This window comes from Delphinus delphis, chromosome 6 (assembly GCF_949987515.2).
Source record: "Delphinus delphis chromosome 6, mDelDel1.2, whole genome shotgun sequence".
NCBI lineage: Eukaryota > Metazoa > Chordata > Mammalia > Artiodactyla > Delphinidae > Delphinus > Delphinus delphis.
The window spans coordinates 87,455,199-87,471,042 of record NC_082688.1 but is presented as its reverse complement, the minus strand read 5'-3'; positions in this window follow the sequence as shown (position 1 = coordinate 87,471,042).

The following is a 15,844-nucleotide window of genomic DNA, read 5'->3' as shown; positions in this document are numbered from 1 at the left end:
CCTAATTAGGAAGTTTGGAGAGGCTTTCCCAGGGAATGACGGTTAAGCTGAGATCTGAAGGATGGCAAGGGCCGTGAGTAACGGCAAGTGCACAAGTCTTGAGTTGGGGTGGAGCACAGCCCATTCAAGCTCAAGGAAATGGATTGCTAAGAGTTGGAGGAAGGCCTTATTTTGGTCTTTATTCTGGGAGCAGCGGCAAGCAAATTTTAAGCATGAGCATGTGTTTGAAAAGGCCACTCTAGCTGTAATGTGAAGGACTAGGTTAGAGGGAGGTCAAAATGGATGCAGGGAGACCAAGCTGAAGATTGCTGCAGAGCTCCAGGGAAAAGGTGGTGATCACTATCCTTGGATGGTGGATACTGTCGGTGGAGGTGAAGAGAGTAGTAGATCCAAGAGCTATTTTGGAGGTTATATCAACAGGACTCAGTGATGCACTAGATATGGGTGGTGAGGAAAAAGGAGGAGAGTATGATGACTCCTATTTTTCTGGCTCTTGCAACTGGAATGGTGATGCTATTCACAAAGAAACAGAGCATTTATAGACCACTTTGTTGAGAATCATAAGTTCAGTCTTGGACATGTTGAAGTTTAGGGTTTGGGTGTTTGTTTTGTTTGTTTGGTTCGTTGGTTGTTTTATTCAACTGAGGGCTTGAAGTTCAGAGAAGAACTGTGAATTGGACTTTCTCCAGGAATTCTTGCCTAGGCACTGGTGGAGACACTCTTGGCTGCCTATACTACAGCCCTTCCTTTCCCTCTTACACTTTCCCAAAATCTGTATTTTGTTAGGGCATCAGGGAGCTGTTTGCCCCAGGGGGGAACTGCGCCCTTTTCCAGCCTCAAACTTGATTAATCTTAAATCACCCATTGTAATTTCATTCCCCTACCAATGATTGGTGTAGGAATAGGCTTCTGGGGCAAATCTGGCAGAACAGACCTGAGGGAAAGTATTCTGCAGGATTTCTTGGAGGGATCATTCTTCTTGTATCTAAAAAGGGATTGCGACAGGATCTTCTAACTTTCCACTTCTGTTCTTTGGTCCTTGTTATGTGAGGAGGACATGATGCCTAGAGTGCTGGCCCTTATTGTGACTATGAGGATGGCAGAGAAGAAGGATGGAGAAAACATAGTTCCTTGATGATGTGGAGCTGCTGACTTGCCACAATCGGGAAACTTCCTGCCTCAGACTTATTATTATGTAAGACAATAAATGCCATTATTGTTTAAACTAGTCTTAGTTGTACTTGTTTCTTGCATCAAAAGCATTCTGTTACAGCATCTTGCTCAGATACATCAGTACCAACTTTTACTTTCCTTTAATAGCAAATGGAAAAGGAGCCCTTAATCTTAACTGTTGCCAGGTCTGTGTTTTATTCACTTATTCAACTTTCTGTCATTCCCGAGGAGGAGAACAGGGATGATGTCTGTCTTATTCATTATTACAACATATTCCCAGTGCTTAGCATTCTAGGTAGCTGTACCATAGGTTCTCAGTAAATATTCGTTGAATGAAGATTTTAAGATATCTGGTCTTCTCCTTCTTGGAGTCAACAGAGGCTTATGATCAAAAGCCTATACTGGGCTTCCCTGGTGGCACAATGGTTGAGAGTCTGCCTGCCGATGCAGGGGACACGGGTTCGTGCCCGGGTTCGGGAAGATCCCACATGCCGCGGAGCGGCTGGGCCCGTGAGCCATGGCCGCTGAGCCTGCGCGTCCGGAGCCTGTGCTCCGCAACGGGAGAGGCCACAACAGTGAGAGGCCCGCGTACCGCAAAAAATAATAATAATAATAAGCCTATACTTTTTATCCAAAAGAATTGAGAGCAGGTGTTCAGACAAAAACTTGTACCTGAGTGTTTATAGCAGCACTACTCACAAGAGCCAAAAGGTAGAAACCACCAAATGCACATCAACTGATGAATGGATAAACAAAATGGGGTGCAATGGATTAATATTTGGTCAGAAAAGGGAATGAAGTACTAATACCTGCTACAACGTGGATGAACCTTGAAAACATTATGCAAAGTGGAAGAAACCAGACACAAAGGGTCACAAATTGTATGATTTCATTTATATGAAATGTCCAGAATTGGCAAATCCATAGAGATAGAAAGCAGATTAGTGGTTGCCAGGGGCTCAGGGGAGAAAGAATGGGGATTGACTGCTTAAAGGGCATGAGGTTGCCTTTTAGAGTGATGAAATTTTTCTGGAACTAAATAGTGGTGACGGTTAAATACCACTGAATTGTAAAATGGCGAAAATAGTAAACTTTATGTGTATTTGGCCACAATTTTTTTAAAGCTTATATTTTGGATTTAGACCATGATTTGAATCCTGGCTATGCCACTAACTGACTTTGTAACCTTGGACATATTCCTTATTCTTGTGCTTCAGTTTTCTCATCTGTAAAACAGAGAAAATAATGGTACCTGCTTCAGAGGGTTATTGTGAGAACTGGGTCCAATAATGCATATGAAGTGTTCATCACCATACCTGGCACAGAGTAGATCCTCAGTAAAAGCTATTTGATAGTAATTATGATACCAAAGAGAAAAAAACCAAAACATGCACACAACCATACAACTCAGAAAATAAAGCATACCAAAAAAGCAGTGAAGTGTGGATGCTGAACGATACCACCAGCCCTTCCATAGCAGTTACTTATTGGCACCAGTGGAAATGCAGGGAAGTTTAACTACATACAAAATGTAAATTGCCTTGAGTTAATTAATAGGCAAATTCCACTAGGAATCATAAAATAAAATATACTAAAATCTTCCAGATTGACTTAAAATTCACAGAAAGTTAGAGAATTTACAAGCATGTAGCTTTGTTACCTTTGATTACATGCAAAGAGCAACACCTGGGTGAGGGCCAAGGCGGAGGGATCAGTCAGGCTATAAAGGGTGTGAGTTTTTGTGAATCATCATTCCACATACTCTGTTTTGCCACTGAATTATTACTCCCTCTTTGCTTACCTTTCTCCTCTGTAAAACTAGGATGATTAAAATTGGTCCTGTGTTCCGCATATGGTTGATGGGAAGATAAAACGAAAGAAGTAAATTTTAAAAGGTTAAAAAATTTCACATTATTTTACAGTTGTTTCTACTTGAATAATATATGCAAGAACAAAAATATTTTTCCCAACTCTAAGAGGATCTCATCTGTCTTTTGTGCCAGTTGAGTCAATTGTGATAAGATCAGTGAAATTATAGGTCCTGGTTTAGTTGTTACCAGGTGGAAGTGAATTTAAATTCAGTTTCCCACAGCAAATGAATAAAGCAACTACACAGTCTCAAAGTTAGGGGTTATAGAACCATAAATCATTAACAATCAGGATGCTGCAGGAGAACTTCCAGCAAGACACATTCCATTTATGACGACCAGAAACAGAATATTTAAACCAGGAAAGGACCTGCACCCAGCCTACTAATATTTGTATTCTTGTTGTCACTGAGGTTCTTTCCAGCTTTTTTTTAAATTTCTTTATTTTTGGCTGCGTTGGGTCTTTGTTTCTGCGCGCGGGCTTTCTCTAGTTGTAGCCAGCAGGGACTACGTTTCATTGTGGAGCACGGGCTTCTCCTTGTGGTGGCTTCTCCTTGCAGTGGCTTCTCCTGTTGTGGAGCATGGGCTCTAGGGCACGTGGGCTTCAGCAGTTGTGGCGCGCAGGCTTAGTTGCTCCGCGGCATGTGGGATCTTCCCAGACCAGAGATCGAACCCGTGTCCCCTGCATTGGCAGGAGGATTCTTATCCATTGCGCCACCAGGGAAGTCCTCTTTCCAGCTTTCTTATGTCAAGATGTTACTGGCTACCACAGTGCTTTATATCCTCAAGGCACTCATGCCAATAGAAGAGTTTTTTATTCTCTCAAAATTCCTACTATTAAAATGTTGGTCTTGGTTGTAACTTTAACCAAGCCTGAATAAAATAATTTATTTTAGAACTTCTAAATTCTACATTTATTCTGGATCCTTCCAGTTGTGAGCAACAGAAAACCTATAATTAAAACAAAGGATTTGTTGGCTCAAGAAAAAAGTCCGTGATTGAATCAGGCATAGCTGGGTCAGGGATAAACCGTACCAGGACCTCATCTCTCTCTCTGCCCCGTGCCATCTCTTTGCTATATTTTCTTCTGTATTGGCTTCCCTTTTATCAGTTCCACTTTGTAGATGGTCCCAGTAGTACCATATTTAAGCCCTTATAGTTGTAAGGCCAGCAGGAAAAGAAAGGGCCTTTCTGGCAACATTAGCATAGGAATCCCAGAATTGAATCATTGCCTTTCTTGGGTCATGAGTACACCTTTGAACCAGTTGCTATAGTGAAGGGCATTTGATTCTCTGATCAGCCGGCCTAGTTCACCAGGTCAAGCTGGAGTCAGCCCCCTCAACCGGGGCTGAGTGGAGGGAGCAAGTCCCCAAGGAAGATAAGGTTTCCAATACCAGCAGATAGGAATGGATGGCCGGGTAGGTAACAAACAGAATTCCCCACAGGTGATGATTAGCATGAACATGTTATTGGCACCCCTCTTGTAGTACTGGATTTGCTGTGCCCTGCATTATAATTCTTTCTCCTTACTTCTCCTCCCTAAGACCAGAAGTCATATCTAATTCGTTTTTCTGTCCCCTCCTTCCCTTCTTTTTGGCTTCATCTTCAGTGCCTGCAAAAATGCTTTTCATCCAGGAGATATTTGTTGTATGAATAAATGAGTTTCTTCTTTGTATGCATGTGCTCCTGAAAATTTTGCATGTGTTACAAAGTAAAAATGCAACAAACGAATTAATGTGTGTAAGTTAATTAATACATTTACATGATTAAATGGATGTGATACTGTTTCTTTTTTCTGAAAGATTCATTATTCCTCACATTTGCTAATAATCATAGCTGAATTTTATATAGGGCTTACTAGGTGCTAGCCATCATTCTAAGCATTTTCTGTTTGTTTAGTCCTTACAACAGCCTGAAGAGGTAGATGCTTCTACTGTCCCCGTGTTACAGTGCCATGAGGTGAGTGCCTCAGTAAGTGGTAGAGCTGGGATCATGAACTTGAGTCTACACTCCTAACCATAATGCTTTCCTGCTAAGTACTGAGCTAACAGCTTTGGTGTGAGCAGGACATGGCTTCTCTCCTTAAAGAGCTATGCAAGGTGGGGGCAGACATTGTGCACATAAGGCACAGTTCTCAGAAGAGACCTAAGGGTCTGTAATTACATCACCAATAGAATTATGTTAGGGAGTGCTCACTGAGACCCTAGTGGGGGAAGTGGTATATTTAGATCCCTAAAAATATAATTTTGTGGAATGAAAGCTATAGTGTGTTCGTGCTAAGTTTGAATTGACTAAGATGTTGAAATAGGGCTGCTCTTCTGCTTAGATTATATTTCAGAAATGTTTTAAAAATAAGCTCACATCTAACTCTCTAAGGATGATCTGTGGGCCAGCAACTGCAAATCACCCAGGAGCTTTTTAGAAATGCACAATCTCAGGCCCACGACAGAGCTACTGAATCTGATTCTGCATTTTACAATATCCCTAAGAAGTGTCTGTGCACAGTAGAATTTGGGAAGCACTAAGCTAAAGTAAAAATACAAAGCCAGCAATGGGATCTGTTAGTACCACCTGATGGAAGCCTGGTCATCACTTGTTGTTGACTAGTTTAGTCTTATCTGGCAGCTGGTGAGTTTGAGGTGCTCAGCCTGGGACCCAGGCACACAATGAAAAAGAGTCTGACCACCAAGGAAGGACAGAGATCCTGCACCAGCAGAGGCTCGGACCACCTCTTCCACTGCAAAGTCCTCTAGCTACATGTCCTTTGATGAACTTAATGCCTTAACACAAGGTTAAGGGGAATGAATTGGGAAAGGCTCTAGAAAGGAGGGCTTTGATGAATGATTAAGCCAGTCCAGGGAGAATTACATGTGCAAAGACCCATAGGTATAAAATTGGGAACTTTGGATTAACTAGAATTTCTGTGTAGAATGGTAAAATATGGGGCTATACCAACAAGAAGGGGCCATACCTTGAATTACTTTATGTGCCGTGGTAAGGAGTTTGGACTTTATCTTTTAAATTTAGGGTGTATCACCAGAGTTTTCTGAGGATTGGGAGAAATAAACTTTATTGCTTGTGTGAAATTATACATGCTCACTGAAAGAAATTAAAACTATGAAAAGCACAAAGAAAGTAAAACTCATCTGAAATACCACCACCCACAAATTATCACTGCTCACATTTTCTAAGCATCCTTCTAGTCTTCTTCATGTATGTAAACATACATATAATTTTACATATCTGCTTTTTTCACTCAACAATGTCAGAGACATAGTTCTGTGTCAATAAATACATCAATGTCATCATTTTTTTTTTTTTTTTTGCAGTACGCAGGCGTCTCACTGTTGTGGCCTCTCCCATTGCGGAGCACAGGCTCTGGACGCGCAGGCTCAGCGGCCATGGCTCACGGGCCCAGCCGCTCCGCGGCATGCGGGATCTTCCCGGACCGGGGCATGAACCCGCGTCCCCTGCATGGGCAGGCGGACTCTCAACCACTGCCCCACCAGGGAAGCCCCTCAATGTCATCATTTTAATGGCCATAAAATATTACACTGTATGTGATCTGGGTCCAATCAAAAGACAGAAACATGCAGTAATTTAAACAGGGAAGCTTAACATAAAGAATTATTAACTTATGATAGGAGAGTAACTATAAGGTTAGAAAAAGAATTCTAAAAGGTACCCTAGGACTGAGGAAGGGTATCCAAGGAAGGATAAAGTTGGAAGGGAGTTCAGACGTCACTGAGGAAGGTGTTGGTTATAGCCCATTGGATGGTTGAGAAGTTTTCTGGGTCATAGATGGTCCACAATCACTGGGAAAGCAGGAGCAGCACCCCAGGGCCTAGGTGACTAAAGGCTTATGGGGTAGGGGGGTGCATAAAGGGAGTCAAGTGCCACTGTTGACACTGCTGGAACCAGAAGCTGGGGCAATCACACTCTGTAGGAACCCAGCGCACTCCTGTGTATCGCTTGGGATGAGGAGACTCTGGACACTGCATGGAACAAAGTTTGGCTGACTGGCCCATTAGATGGCTAGCCTTATGGGGCTCTAGTGTGTACACACAGGAGGCAGAGAAGAGCGTGCCAGGAGCAGTCACCTGGGCTGAGACACAGGCCCACGCATTCTGAGGCTCCTGGCTAACTGTCCATGTTGACAGCTGGAAAGAGCAGAAGCCCCGCAAACAGTACAGAAAAAAACACTTGGAGTTAGTGGAGAAAAAAGCGTGCTCTGTAGGAGCCTGGTGACAATGTACCGCAGAACAAGGAAAAGAAAAGCTCTTTCTCTTCCAGTGTCCTTTCAGCACCTGCTACTACCAGAGTCTGACATCTTCCACTGGCAAAGGAAAATGATTGAAAGGACCTAGATCCATTTTTGTGGAGCAGGCAATGAAGGATGAATTGGCAGATGTGAGATAATAAATCAATAACTAGCATACTACAGTGTCCTGAACCAGTTTTCTATTCATGGGTATTTTGGTGTTTCCCATGCTTCACCATTTTCAATAATGCTGGCATGTAAGACTCTAGATACACATATTCTCACACTCAAGTAATTATTAGAAGAGAGTTTTAAATTGAGGAGAGGGACATGAGCTTTACATCCCATTCTTGGATTAGTCAATCAAAGCTACAGTTGGCTTATGGAAATGCTGTGGAAATCAGCTGCTGCCTGGATCACTCAGAGGTGATGAGGGGCTTCCTCTAGAGTTGGCACAGCTACTTTTCTAAGAATCACTATAGCTACCAGAGAGAACTATTTAAGAAGTCTTCATACACCGAAGCCTCATCTCCCATCTCTAAATTGTCATCCAAGCCCAAGCTCTGAGCCATTGAGGCCTCTCCCAGTGTAACAGACCTCTGTCCTGCCACCCCTAGGACCACCAGAGCTCTTTCAGCTCCTTCTTTTTCTTTAATTTTTTTTAAAGAAGTGATTTTTTGTTTTTTTATTAATTTATTAATTTTATTTATTTATTTGTGGCTGTGTTGGGTCTTCATTGCTGCATGTGGGCTTTCTTTAGTTGCGGCGAGTGGGGGTTACTCTTTGTTGTAGTGAGCAGGCTTCTCATTGCAGTGGCTTCTCTTGCTGTGGAGCATGGACTCTAGGCGTGTGTGCTTCAGCAGTTGTGGCACATGGGCTCAGTAGTTGTGGCTCCCGGGCTCTAGAGCGCAGGTTCAGTAGTTGTGGCACTCGGGCTTAGTTGCTCCGCGGCACATAGGATCTTCCCAGACCGGGGCTCGAACCCACGTCCCCTGCTTTGGCAGGCGGATTCTTAACCACTGTACCACCAGGGAAGCCCTCAGCTCCTTCTTTACTTGGCACCTGAGGAGTCCATTTTTCCCTCTTAGGAGATTAGCTTATTCTCCTTGGGAATATTTTTAAATTTGTTATATTAGACTCCACATTTATAGATGTTTATAAATAGAACTAAAAACCCTCTAGGACCCAGTCTACTACATGGAAGGCTTGTCCTAATATCCCCCACCCCCTGTACCCCCCAGTTCCTACTTAGAAATCCCTCAAATTCACCCTGTTGGTGTTCACTTCTTGTAGACATACTTCAATACATTAATCAGCTGAGCAATCATATTATGACTGGGAATCCTTAGAAGGATCTTGAAAGATAGGTGTTATTATCACCATTTTAACCATGAGGAAATTATAGTGAAAAAACTAAAAGGTCTGTCTGATGTCACAGAGGTAACAAGTCGTAAAGCTGGAATTTGAAACCAGCCCTCAAGTCCAAGTCCAAGCTGCTTTCATATTTTAGAAAAAATATAATTACCCCAAAGGGAAAAAGCCCAGTAGGTTTGCTATCTTCTATATTGGCTCAAAGAGGCTCACCCTACCCCATGGTTTCCCAAGACCCTAACAGAAGTCCCTGCCCTGCCTGTTCTGGCCCTGGTGGCTGGCTCTCCTCCAGAGGCTCTTCCTGTGGATATCTGAACACCTTTCCATACACCCGCAGAGGTCTTTGCTTCTCAAAGTCACCGTCCTCTCTTTTGGAATTCTCAGTCCTAGCCAGGGGTTACTGACAAAGGGGCAGTGGTTCTTTCTGAGAGGATGGGCACTTCCCTTGTAGAGTATTTCCCAGAGACTTTATGCTGCCTGAGACTATTAACGAGCAGTGAAGATTTGACCAGCTTTTACTGAGCATCATCTGTGTGTCAGGCCTGCCATGAGACAGAAGTGCAGGGTGTGGATTCTGCCACCTTTGTCTTTGATTATTCATCCCAAAGATTTTGGCCATCCTTTATTTTTGTTTTTCATACATACTTTTTTCTGATTATAAATTTATGGACACAGAAAATTTATAAAACTCAAACATCACCAAAATATGACAAAAATTCTCATAATTTGTCCATCAACCTCCCACCCTTTTCCAAAAAAAGTCGTTATTAGATGTATGTAAGTCAAATCATTATGCTGTACACCTTAAACTTATACAGTGCTGTATGTCAATTATATCTCAATAAAACTGGAAAAAAAATTAAAAACATGAAAAGGGAGTTCCCTGGTGGCCTAATGGTTAGGATTCCAGGGTTTCACAGTCATGGCCCAGGTTTAGTGCCTGGCTGGGGAACTGAGATCCCATGTGCCATGCAGCACAGCCAAAAAAATAATTTTTTTATGGTAATAAATAAAGAGTGCAGGAAGAAACTTTTGGAGGTCTCTCTCTTGTAGACAGCATATATACGGGTCTTGTTTTTGTATCCATTCAGCGAGCCTGTGTCTTTTGGTTGGAGCACTTAATCCATTCACGTTTAAGGTAATTATTGATATGTATGCTCCTATGACCATTTTCTTAATTGTTTTGGGTTTGTTTTTGTAGGTCCTTTTCTTCTCTTGTGTCTCCCACTTAGAGAAGTTCCTTTAGCATTTGTTGTAGAGCTGGTTTGTCTGTAAAACTTTTGATTTCTCCATCGAATCTGAATGAGATCCTTGATGGGTAAAGTAATCTTGGTTGTAGTTTCTTCCCTTTCATCACTTTAAATATATCCTGCCACTCCCTTCTGGCTTGTAGAGTTTCTGCTGAGAAATCAGCTTTTAACCTATGGGAGTTTCCTTATATGTTATTTGGCCTTTTTCCCTTGTTGCTTTCAATAAATTTTCTTTGTCTTTAATTTTTGCCAATTTGATTACCATGTGTCTCAGCATGTTTCTCCTTGCGTTTATCCTGCCTGGGACTCTCTGCACTTCCTGGACTTGGGTGGCTATTTCCTTTCCCATGTTAGGGACGTTTTCGACTATAATCTCTTCAAATGTGTTCTCAGGTCCTTTCTCTCTCTCTTCTCCTTCTGGGACCCCTATAATGCAAATGTTGTTGCATTTAATGTTGTCCCAGAAGTCTCTTAGGCTGTCTTCATTTCTTTTCATTCTTTTGTCTTTATTCTGTTCCTCAGCAGTGAATTCCACCATTCTGTCTTCCAGGTCACTTATCCTTTCTTCTGCCTCAGTTATTCTGCTATTGATTCTTTCTAGTGTAGTTTTCACTTCAGTTATTGTATTGTTCATCTCTGTTTGTTTGTTCTTTAATTCTTCTGGGTGTTTGTTCTTTAATTCTTCTAGGTCTTTGTTAAACATTTCTTGCATCTTCTCCGTCTTTGCCTCCATTCTTTTTCCGAGGTCCTGGATCATCTTCATTATCATTATTCTGAATTCTTTTTCTGGAAGGTTGCCTATCTCCACTTCATTAGTTATTTATCTGGGTTTTATCTTGTTCCTTCATCTGGTATATAGCCCTCTGCCTTTTCATCTTGTCTGTCTTTCTGTGAATGTGGTTTTTGTTTCACAGGCTGCAGGATTGTAGTTCTTCTTGCTTCTGCTGTCTGCCATCTCAGTAGACAATTTTTTATACCAATTTTAGATTCACAGCAAAATTGAGCAGAAGGTACAGAGATTTCCCATATACTCCCTCCCCCAACCAAGCACAACCTCCACTACTGTCAAGATCCCCCATTAGAGTGTTTTATTTGTTACCCTATAAATGCAGTGTACAAAATGTAGTCTATGAATCAGTGAACCTACATTGACACATCATTATCTCCCAAAGTCCATAGTTTACATTAGGTTCACTCTTGATGGTGTAAATTTTATGTATTCACACAAATGTATAATGACATCATCATACTGAATAGTTTCACTGCTCTAAAAATCCTCTGTTCTCCACCTATTCATCCCTCCTTCCCCCTTAACCCATGACAACTACTGATCTTTTTACACTCTTCTTTTCAGAATGTCAGATAGTTGGAATCATACAGTATGTAGCCTTTTCAAACGGACATATTTTTTTAGATTGTTTTCCCTTTGTACACAATATTATTTGCTTGCTTACTTATTAATTAATTAAATAAATAAGGATAATAACATATTGTTTATCATTTAGCAACTTTCTTCAGGTAACACTATGCCTTCAGTATATTTTATTATCAGTGTATATAAAAGATAACGGTAGTAGTAACAATAATAGTTAAGTTTATTGAATATTAACTATGTGCTATGTATTGTTCCACTGTAAATGTTTCCATCTGTATTATGGGCTGAATTGTGTCCCCCCCCCCATATTCATTTCTTGAAGTCCTAAGATCTCAGAATGTTACTGTATTTGGAGATAGGTCCTTTAAAGGGGTAATTAAGTTAAAATGAGGTCATTAGGGTTGGCCCTAATCCAATATGACTGGTGTTCTTGTAAGAAGAAGAGATTAGGACATAGACATGCATGGAGGGAAGACCTTGTGAAGACAGAGGGAACAGACAGCCATCACAAGCCAAGGAGACAGGCCTTGGAAGAACCTAATCCTGCCCACACCTTGATCTTGGACTTCCAGCCTCCAGAAGTATGAGAAGAGAAATTTGTGTTGTGTAAGTTTACTCAGACTGTGGTACTTTGTTATGGCAGCTCTAGCAAAGTAATACAATGTGTAACTCACTTATTCTCTTCATAACCTGGAGAGGTAGGTATTATTATCCTCATTTATAGGAAGAAACTAAGGCACAGGGAAGCTAAATAAATTGCCCAAGATCACCCATGGTATAATATCAGGATAGAGCAAGATGTATCGTGGTGACAAATAATCCCCGAATCTCAGCAGTGTAACACAACAAAGATTTACTTCTCACTCACACTTCAAGTCCAACAAGGTTTGGGGACAAAGCACTTGTTCTTCCTATAGGCACTCGGGGGCCCAGGCAGATGGAGCCTCCATCTCAACACGTGTTTCCACAGTTCCTGAGGTGGGAGAAGGGGTATGTGATGAATCTCACATTGACTTCTAAAGCTTCTGCCTGCTCACCACTTCCACTTGCATTTCTTCAACTAAGGCAAGTCATAAGGCCATACCTATCTACAAAGGGGGTAAGGAAGCACAATCCCACATTGTGTCCAGAAAGAGAAGCGAACCAATATATTTATAAATAGTGCACGACAACGACAACCACACGGGGCAGACAAACCTTGGCAAACGTGTATTCCAAAGTACAGAGAGTGTAGTGTGTGCTGAGGAATTAACTTTCCCCGAAGAGAGGTCTGGCCTCTGACTTGCTTGGAGGTTCTCCCTGGAATGTCCTGCCTGATAAGTGTCTTTGTTTGCCTGTGAGCTTTGCCCATCAGACAATCTAATAATGTGATAAATGGTGAGGTGCTTTGGACAGGCCATATCAGTTCTGACCTCCAGAGGAGTTGGAGACTACAGGTCAGCCACACAAGTAGTATGTGATCAAGCCCCAGTAAAACTCTGGACACCAAGGCTCAGGTGAGCTTCCTGGGTTGACAGTATTCCATGTGTATTGCCACACGGTGATGCCAGGAGGGTAACATGTTCCTGAGGATATGGAAGCTTCACGTTTTGATCGTCCTTCTCCACAGATTCTGTTCTACGAGTCTCTTCCTTTGACTGGTTCTAATTTGTATCCTTTCACTATAATAAAACTCTAATGATAAATGAAGCATTTTCCTGAGCTCAGTGAGTCATTCTAGTGAGTTATCAAGCCTGAGTGTGGTTGTGAGAACCCCCAAATTTGTAGTCAGGTAGTCTGAAAGGAGGATGGCCCTGAAGACCTCCAAACTTGTGGCCAGTGTCTGAAGTGAAGGCAGTCTTGTGGGGACTGTTTCCTCTGACTTTGCACTTTGGCAAACTCATTGCAGTTGGTGTCAGAGATGGGCAGACTTGGCAGTCTGGAGATGCCTTTAAACTCCTTAAAACTTGGTTAACTCATTTGCAGGTAGAACCTATACTTTCTTGATCAAACTCCAGCTTTCCTCTCCATTTTTTTCCTGCCACCTCCTGTACCTTCTCGTATGCTCCTTAACGTATTTTGTTCCCCAAACATCCCTGGCTTCTTCATGCATCAGTGACCTCACACGTGCTATTTCCTCTGCCTAATCTGCCCTACCTGAGCTGCTCAAGGAGACCATTCATCATTCAACATTTAGCTTTGAAGTCTCCTTTCTTTCAAGGTTGTTTATTCCCTACCAGAAAGCATTGGTCATTCCTTTTTCTGTGATTGTATAACACTTTGTACTGCCATATCTTATAGCCTTTCTATTTGGTTATCTAACAAAAGTAAACACACAGAATGATAATGCAGGATGAGAAGGTGTTATAACTCGTCTCCAAAGATGGCTCTCAATGAACATCACTTGCCAGTATTCACGCACTTGCACAGCCACCTCCCTCATTGAATCTGGACTGGCTGTGACCATTAGGTAACAGAATACAGTAGAACTAATGCTGTGCCAATTCTGGGCCTAGCCGTTAAGAAGAATGGCAGCTTCCATTTCCTTCTTGGAACTCTCCTTCTTGGAATCTAGCTGCCATGCTGTGAGGAAGCCCAAGCAACCATGTGGAAAAGCCACATGGATAAGAGAAGCCCTCAGACCAGATGGAGAAGGAGGAAAACTCAGCCATTCCTGCATCACCAGCAAGCTTCCAGATGACTTTAACCCCACCTACTATGTGACTGCAACTGCCTGAGATACATCAGACAAGACCAGGAGAACTGCCCAATTGAGTTCAGTCAACCCACAGAATCATAAGATAATAACATGGTTGTTGTTTTAAGTCATTGAGTTTTGAGCTTGGAGATCATTGGACTGTGAGTTCAGTAACACAAAGATACCAAATATCCTAGATATTTCCCTAGCATAGAGAAAAATATAAGAGGAAGGTACATAAGCATCCTGAGCAAGAAGTGTGGTTTTTGTAACACAAAGGGCAGTTCAGCACAACAAATGTCCACATAAAAAGACACCTCTTCTGGTTGTTTTCCCAGGTCAACTAAAATTTTCAAAAGCCTCATGATGTATAGCTTACATAAGCTCTTTAGGTAAAAATGCAATTTTTTAGGAAACAAAGACTAAAGACAGTGTCTATGTGGTGAAGACATGAAGATAAAAATAGATGAATAAATAAAATGGTCAGTATTTTCTTTTTTAAAATACTTGACATTGTTTAGGCAACAGAGACTTAGGTTTTACTATTTATTAATTTTTTATTTTAAATACAAGACACTGTTTGTACTAATTCTCCAACCATGGGGAAAAATTTGAGCTCTGAAGGCCCTCTATGGATCATTTAGGGAGGAGAGAATTAGTTCTCTCTTCTACATGTTTAAGAATGACAGAGAACCTTACACCCATCAGAATGGCTATCACCAAAAAGAACACAAATAACAAATGTTGGTGAAGATGTGGAGAAAAGAGAACTCTTGTACACTGTTGGTGGGAATGTAAACTAGTGTAGCCACTATGGAAAACAGTATGGAAGTTTCTCAAAAAACTAAAAATAAAAGTATCACATAATCCAGCAAATTCCACTCCTGGCTATATATATATCTGAAAAAAAAAGAAAACACTAATTCAAAAAGATACATACATCCCAATGTTCATGCAGCATTGTTTATAACTGACAAGACATAGAAGCAGCCTGTATCCATCAACAGAAGAATGGATAAAGAAGCTGTGGTATACATATACATAATGGAATACTACTCAGTCATAAAAAGGGATAAAATTTTGCCATTCACAACAACATGGATGGACTTGGAGGGTCCATGCTAAGTGAAATGTCAGACAGGCAAATACATATACTGTATAGTATCATTTACATGTGGAATCTAAAAAATAAAACAAATTAGTGAATATAGCAAAAAAGAAATAGACTCACAGATATAGAGAACAAACTAGTGGTTACCAGTGGAGAGAGGAAAGGAAGGAGGGGCAAGATATGGGTAGGGGGGATTAAGAGATACAATTATGTATAAAATAAATAAGCTACAAGGAGGTATTGTACAGCACAAGGAATATAGCCAGTATTTTGTAACAACTATAAATGGAATATAACCTCTAAAAATAGTGAATCACTATGTTGCACACCTGTAACTTATGAAATATTGCACATTAACTATATTTCAATTAAAAATTGAAATAGAAAAGAATGACAGAATTTCCTCTCCTGCTCTAGGGCCTTTCTGTTTGGAGCTGTTTCTCCAGTAAGACTCACCCCATAAATTCTTTTACATCCCTGCTCAGACGTCTTCATATCAGAGACACTTTCCCTGACCAGCCCATTCTAAGCCCCATTTCCCACTGTATATTCCTCCACATCATCTTCCACAGTACATTCATTTGCTTGTTGTCCTTCTCCCTCCACTAGAGTGTGAGCTCTGAGAACAGAGACTTTGTTTTCTCCACTGCGTATCCTCATTGCTGAGAACTGGGATTGACACTCAATAAATATTTGTTGAATGAATTGGAGTGGAATGTCTAAAAACGTACTTTCAGCTAAATAGAAATGCTAAGCAA